The following is a 7915-nucleotide window of genomic DNA, read 5'->3' on the forward strand; positions in this document are numbered from 1 at the left end:
GGGGGGAGGAATTTTTGGCTCTGATTACCAAGTGTTAGCACGACAATAGTATCACTCACTCAATATGAGCTTCTAGTATTTGTGGTTCTGGTATCACAAATTAAAAGCACAAGGTGTTGGATTAGAGAGCTAGAAGGGGAATGGGGACGAGAGCCAGAGGTAGTAGGTAGCCTTGCCACTGTCATGCCTGCTCAAACTATCGATATCTTTCTTTGGGATCCAGCGATATCTTATACCTTCTCACTTAGTTGATCCAGTCTTACCCTGGGACTCTCGAATTGGGTTGCTTGTTCCTCTTGGGCCTTGTGTCGTCATGGGCTTCAGACCCACTAAGGGAAGATGTGCTATCACACCTCCAAGCAACTAGTGTCTCCCAATGTTGGTATTAGCCCCAAAATTTGTTAAGTCTAGCCAGAAGGCCCTCCGACAAACGAACCAACGCTAGAAGAAGCCCGATCAAGGCTTTGTTAAGCTCAATGTAGATGCTTGATACGTCTCCAACATATCAATATTTTTTTATTATTCCATGCTATTAAAGTATCATTCTTGGATGTTTTATATTCATTTTCTAGCAACTTTAGATCATTTTTTCGGACTAACCTATTGACATAGTGCCCAGTGCCAGTTGTTGTTTTTTTCTTGTTTTTTTACTTCGCAGAATATCCATATCAAACGAAGTCCAAATGCAGCGGGATGTTTTGGAGATTTTTTCTGCCCAGAAGACACCCAGGAGGCCAAGGAGGTGCGCCAGAGGAGGCCCATGGGGCCCACTAGGCACCAGGGCGCCAGAGGCCCCAAGTGCGCCCTGGTGGGTAGTGGGGCCCACGGGAGGATTTTCCGCCGTCTCTCAGCTCTATAAATACCCAAATATTCCAGAAACCCTAGGGGAGTCGTCGAAACACAATTCCAGGCACCGCAAGTTCCAGAACCACGAGATCCAATCTAGAGGCCTTCTCCGGCACTCTACTGGAGGGGTCAATGATCACGGAGGGGTTCTTCATCATCACCCTTGCCCCTCCGATGATGCGTGACTAGTTCACCAAAAACCTATGGGTCCATAGGCAGTAGCTAGATGGCTTCTGCTCTCTTTTTGATCTTCAATACAATGTTCTCCTCGATGTTCTTGGAGATCTTTTTGATGTAATGAATTTTTGCGGTGTGTTTGTTGGGATCCGATGAATTATGAGTTTATGATCAATTATATCCATGAATATTATTTGAGTCTTTGTTGAACCCTCTTATGCATGATTGTTATAGCCTCGTATTTCTTCTCCGAAATTTTGGTTTGGTTTGGCCAAATAGATTGATTTTTCTTGCCATGGGAAGAGGTGCTTTGTGATGGGTTCGATCCTGCGGTGCTCAATCTCAGTGATGTAAGGAGACATGGCACGCATGTATCATTGCCATTAAGGATAAAAGATGGGGTATATTCCTATATGAATAGATCTTGTCTACATCATGTCATCGTTCTTATTGCGTTACTCCATTTTTCCATGAACTTATAATACACTAGATGCATGCTGGATATCGGTCGATGTGTGGAGTAATAGTAGTAGATGCAGGCAGGAGTCGCTCTACTAATCTTGGACGTGATGCCTATATACATGATCATTGCCTCGGATATCATCATGATTATTTGCTTTTCTATCAATTGCCCAACAGTAATTTGTTTACCCACCGTATACTATTTTCTTGAGAAAAGCCTCTAGTGAAATCTACGGCCCCCAGGTCTATTTCCTATCATATCGTCTTCAGATCTATTATTCCAAAAATCCAAAAATGTCTTGCTGCAATTTTTCTTTATTTTTTGTTTTGTGTTCTTGCTAGATCTATTTATCCAATCTCATACAATTTAATTATACCAATACCGAGGAGGGATTGACAACCCCTCTTACGCGTTGGGTTGCAAGTTTGTGTGGTTTGTGTGCAGGTGTTGCTTACATAGTGTTGCTTGGTTCTCCTACTGGATTGATAACCTTGGTTTCATAACCGAGGAAAATACTTACCATTGTTGTGTTGCATCATCCTCTCCTCTCCGGGGAATTACCAACGTAGATACAAGCGATCAATGCTTTCTTTCACGTTGATGAAGGACTGGGATCTTTTGCAACTATCATTAGGGATGCCAATGGTAGTTTTGTTGATGCTCCCTGTGTCCCTATACCAGATGTCTCGGATCCTATGATGATTGAGGCGATCCTATGCAACGAGGACCTGAACTCGCACATTTCATTGGCCCCAACAATGTCTAGGTAGGGTCTGGTTCAATGGAGTTTATTAATGCATGTGCATGACAAGAGATCTAGTGGAATGGCTCTACTGCTATATTCGCAAATTTATTGATATGGTCACTTTGATTGTGAATGTTAAATTTCTCACTACCCGAGGGACGCAAATGAATCATGGCGCATGAGCCAGCTAAACACTGTTTTATATTATATCATGTACTTGGGCCGATGGACATGTCCATATTATCTTGTGACACCTCACGAACGAGGTAACTTTTCTATGATTAATAAAGCTAACTATGATGGCGTTCTCACAAAAAAATATGCATGCCAGTCAAAGTTTCTCAAAGACTGAGACAAACGCTCCCTTGTGAGAGGGAACTCCGCTCTCTGATTATGACTCTGGTTATAGGAGGGTGTGCATTGAGCTATGTCAGATTTCGGGTTCCGGCAGACCCTTGAGGTTCGAACACTGGGGTGCGCGCGGAGATCTCTCCCCTACCGATCTACGTCCAATATCCTCGCGTGATCTAAGCTGGAAATAACAAACAACACAAGGGACACAAGGTTTATATTGGTTCGGGCCACCGTTGTGGTGTAATACCCTACTCCAATGTGTGGTGGATTGCCTCAGGGGGCTGATGATGAACAATACAAAGGAAGAACAGCCTCGCGAGAGGTGTTCTTGAGCTGGTGCGATGAACTGCTAGGGTGAGTTCAGTCGCCTCTCTCTTTCTGCTAGGGTTGTACCAGATCTCTCGATGTCTTCCCCCTTCTCCCTTACTCTGTGGTGGCTAGCTCTATTTATAGAGGCCCTGTGCCTCTCCCCAAATAATGAGCGGGAAGAGCGCCAACAATTGGCCATTTTGAAGGGGAACATATAGTACAAGTCATCCTGACCAAAGGTGGTCTTCGGCTACCAAAAGCACTGGTGATGACGCCGTCTTGGGCTCCACGGTGACCTCTGTCCTGCCGCTCTGCTGGTCTTGGTCTCATTGCACCGGAATGGCAACCTTTGCCCGATGCCTCGGCCTGTGCTTGCCCCTTTGCACCAAAGAGGAAACAAGGACACTGCGCAGGCCGGCGCCCGCCTGGTCTCGATCGTCATGGCTTGCGTCACGGGTTCCTCGCGAGGAACCCCTGCCTTGATCTCTCTGCCTCCTCGCGAGCCTGCCTGACGAGGCTGCCTCTGAGGAAGCTTCCTGTCGTCCGCCCCGCGAGGCTTGGCCCCTCGCGAGGGTCTTGAACTTGAGCTGATGAAGATGGGACGCACTAGGCCCCCACTTGAGCCACGCCGCAGGCCGTAGGCAGGCAAGTCTGGGGACCCCCGTTCCCAGAACGCCGACAGTAGCCCCCGGGCCCAAGGCACGCCCGGGCTTGGCCTAGCAGGAAAGTGAAGGGGCAAGCGCGAAGCGCCGCGGGCCCTAACAGCCTACGGCCTTGGGCGCCGCGTGGCGATTGATTGGACGTGGGCGTCTGCGCTTCCCCACGACGCCTTGGCAACTGTCCATCTGACAAAAGAGGTGCCCAGGCCAGACTTACTTGGTTTGTTCTCCTTCGCCTCGCTCCAGATCCCCTTTCTCGCTCTCCTCCTTCTTGCTTCTGAAATCCTCCAGATCTGTCTCAATCCTTCTCATCCGACACGTCATGGCGCCTCGCAAGTCCTCGATCGAGGCCTGGTACTTGCCGACCCTGGATTCCCCGAACCTGTCGGAGAAGAACCTCGCCCTTACGCACCTGATGATAGTGGCGCAGGGCAGCAAGGGGGCGACTGTGCTCAAGGCCGGCTCCGACCAGCCTGAAGTCAAGGGGAGCACCTTCTATCCGCTCTTTGTGAGCGCCATTGTAGCTGGTCTGGTGCCTCCTTTCTCTGAGTTCTTCTTTGCTGTTCTCCGCCAGTACAACTTGCAGGCTCTGCATCTCCACCCCAACTCTGTTCTTCTCCTGGCGATTTTTGCTTACTACTGTGAGGCTCACATCGGGGTAAAGCCCTCGGTGGCCTTGTTGCGTCACTATTTTTCTCTCCGGGTTTCTGGTGTCCATGCCTCCGCGTGTGCGAGCTTTATCACGTACTCCAATTCCAATGCTATCTCGAAGCCTGGGAAGAGGATCGAAGGCTTCCAGAGCAAGTGGGTCATGGTGGATGTCGGGCGTCTCCACTCCCGTCTGGTACTGCCTACGGGGCAGCCCAAGGCCGTCGACGCGTGGTCCCGCGCGGAGCTCGTCGACCCCCGTGCGAAGGCGGTGCTGAAGAGGATGGACGCGGACCTGAGGCCAAGCAACTTGGGGGTGGCGAAGCTGACCGGGGCGGGCGCGGCTCGCGCCTCCCTGGTCCGATCGTCCTCGCGGGGTCGTCTGGGATGCCCTGGCACGGAGTCAGCCCTCGTGGCCCCGCTGGCCCTGGAGTCGACTGCGCTCGATGCTGCAGCTGGGGCGACCAAGGCCCAGGGGGTTCCTTCCTGCCAAGCCGTGATCACGCCGCCATCTTCTTCGTCTGCTCCGCCGATTCCCGCTTATTCTGCTTCCTCTGCCACCGTCCTAGACCAGGTCGCCAGTGAACTGAGCCAGCTGCGGGAGGATCTTCTGAGCGCGGACCCTCGCTTAGCGGCCGGGCGCCTGGAGCTAGCTTCTGGCTGGGCCCATTCTGCTGCCTCTGTCCGAGCAGCGCTAAGCCAGGACGTGGCGACCTTCGATGGGGAGAAACAGGCCGCCAACCAAGCCAAGGCCGCCCGCGACGCTGCCCTGGGCGACGCTGCGGCTGCCAAGGCTCGCTGCAAGGAGCTGGAGGTCGAGCTGCAAGGCCTGCGCGACGAGCTCGCTAAGGAGGTCCACGACCGCCAGGAGAAAGAGAAGGAGATGAAGGCTCGGGAGGCTGCCGTCAAGGACCGGGACGCCAAGCTCGATGACCGCCATGGCGAACTGGAGACGCTGGAGCGGTCGCTACAGGCGGAGAGGGTCGAGCTGGACACCAAGGCGAAGGTCCTGGCGGAGGATCGGGTGGCCTTCGCGAAGACGGAGAAGAGGGCTCGTGCCTCACTGACGACGCTTTACGAGAGCGGCTTGGAGGAGCCGCTGGCCAGCGTAGAGGACGGCCCCGCCAAGCTGCTCCCCTTCCTGGTCCATGCGCTTGAAGATGTCATAGACGGCCTTGGCCCCACGTCCGAGGCTGAGGTGCATGCCCTGTCTTCGGCGGCGCTGACGCGTGTCCTCAGCCACGTCTACCTACACGACCCCAACGTCGACCTCGACAGCCTGCTGGAGCCCGTAAGCGGCGACCTTGCCGCCGCTGCCGCTGAGGCCGTGGAAGGCCAAGCCGAAGCTTTGCTGGGGAGGTTCCGCGCCTTCAGCATCTTGCCCGGGCGCGGTGCCGCCAGCTCCGCGGCCCTAGGAGGCGACGCCACTGGAGAGTGATCCCTTCGTGGCTTCTGCCTTGTTTTTATTCCTGCAACATGCACCATGCCTCGTGGAGGCATTTATACTTGTGTTTGACGTCGTGAAACAATCTATGGCTTGTAATATTTGCTTTGAATTTCCTGGAATTTGCATTTTTCTCCCCTACTTGCTCGCGCTCTACGTCGGCAGGGCCCGGCCCCGCGCATACCTCACCCAGCATTAGCCCCGACCGGAAACCAGGACGGGACTAAGGAGTGAGGGGCTACGTGGCAAGTTAGGCTCCTGAGTCGCGATGCTCAGGAGTCCTCCTTGATGCACAAGCAACAAGTAGGAAAGGGGGGAACGAGGAGTGGATTGATCATTCTGCGTCGGCAGGGCCCAGCCCCGCGCGTACCTCACCCAACATTAGCCCCGACCGAAAACTAGGACGAGACTAAGGAGTGAGGGGCTACGGGGCAAGTTAGGCTCCTGAGTCGCGATGCTCAGGAGTCCCCCTTGACGTTCAAACGGGTTTCCATACCTTGGCTCCGCTCGGGGAGGGGCGCGTGACGACCAGGTCCGAGGGACCTGGCTGGGTGGCGTGCGCTCGCGCGAGGCCCGGGCGTAGCCCCCGTGTCCAGCCCCCTCGCGCGGCGCTCCCGAGGGGAGGCGTTGCGATGGTGCCGGACACTAAGCTCTGGGCTCCCTGAGGTTGGTACGACCGGAGGCCGCCCTCAGTTGTTTATCACCAGCGCGGAGCATAGCGCTTCCGTATGTGTACGGGCATAGCCGCTCCTCGGCAGTGTCGTCAGCCAGCACGGAGCATGGTGCTTCCACTGGTACGTGGGAGGGGGCTCCCCTTCAGGAGGAGCCCCTGGGGCGTGTACAGCCCCGCCCTGACACGTGGCTGGCACGGTAGGGCTAGGAGAGGTGTATCTGGGCACTCGTGAGCCAGTGCGGGACTCACGAGGCCCTACCTCGAGGCGGGTTGCGCCTGGCTCTGGGCCTTTATCAATGGTGTGTTCCTGCAGGGTGGTTAGAATGCAAATGCTCTACGTCCTGAGGTCCCGGCCCTCGAGCGAGCTCAGCTGCCGCTGGTATGACAGGTCACGATGCCGTGGGTCAAGGCCAGGGGGTGAGGGCTGGAGAGCCAGTAGGAGTCCATGAGTCGCGATGCTCAGGTACCCCCCTTTTAACGTGCAAGCGCTTTGCATGAAAGTGGAGAAGTCCGCGATAAGCAGCAGGTGATAATTGAGCGCGAAAGAGTAAATTCATTTTAAGTAGACGCAGGAAAAGCAAACGCTGCAGGGCCATGCCCGAGCAGCTCGGGGATGATGCAGCCCGAGGGGCGCCCCCGACAAGGTAAGTAAAGAGCATAAGAAAAAAGGATACATGCCGCAGGGACGGACCCACGCGGCCTGGGAATGATGCAGCCCTGCGGGCGCTCCCAGCTAAAAATGAAACTTGGAAAGACGTCACCTGGTGCCGTTGAAGATGAAGTGATGCTGAAGAAGCGGGCGATGCGCGAAGAAGACATCGACCCTCACGAGCCCCCAGGCCCAGGAGCCTCGGGAGGCTCCGGGGGCACAGGTGGGTCTCCGAGAGCCATCTCCATCTCCGCCAGGACCGTACCATGCCTGACCTCCCGAGCCTCCAGAATGCTCCTCAGCAGGCGCCGATGAGCGGCGACCGCGTTCGGCAGGCCGAAAGGCATGCGAACGTAGCTGTGAGGCAGACCCTCGCAACGCCCCATGCACGAAGGCCAGAGGCGCTCCTAAGACGCGTCTTGGTTGAACCCCGGTACGTCGATGCAGACACGCAGCCCACCATCCTCGCCTGGATGTGGGGTCATGGCGGGCAAGCGGCGGCTGCCGCGCATGACTCTCGACTCTTGTAGCTCCTGAGTGTTGCTTGCGATGAACTACTGAGGGTTTGGTCTTCCTTGCCTTGTACCTTCCTGAGGGAAACGTGCCTGGAAGCACCCCTCCAAGTGGTGCCCGAGCGCCTCCCTCGCAACCTTGGCAAAGTCGGTGGCTCTCCAAGAAAGAGCCCCCGAGCCCTGCCTGAGGAGGGCGCCGGGCGCGCCTTCCTATGCGAGAGAGGGTGGCGCTCCCTGATTGGGTGCAGATCCTGACCCAACACCTCCGGAGGCGCCTGCCTCCTGATGGCTTGGGTCAGGCGAAGCCTTCTTCTTCTTGGGGGCCGCCTCAGGAAGTCTTCCGTTTCTGCGGTCCGGTTCTTCGATTGCTGCGGCTTGGAACGCACGCTCAAGTGAACACATTGCGTCCCTTTCTTCACAGGGTATGGTGATGACT

The sequence above is a fragment of the Triticum dicoccoides genome, chromosome 7A, assembly GCF_002162155.2.
Source record: "Triticum dicoccoides isolate Atlit2015 ecotype Zavitan chromosome 7A, WEW_v2.0, whole genome shotgun sequence".
Lineage (NCBI taxonomy): Eukaryota > Viridiplantae > Streptophyta > Magnoliopsida > Poales > Poaceae > Triticum > Triticum dicoccoides.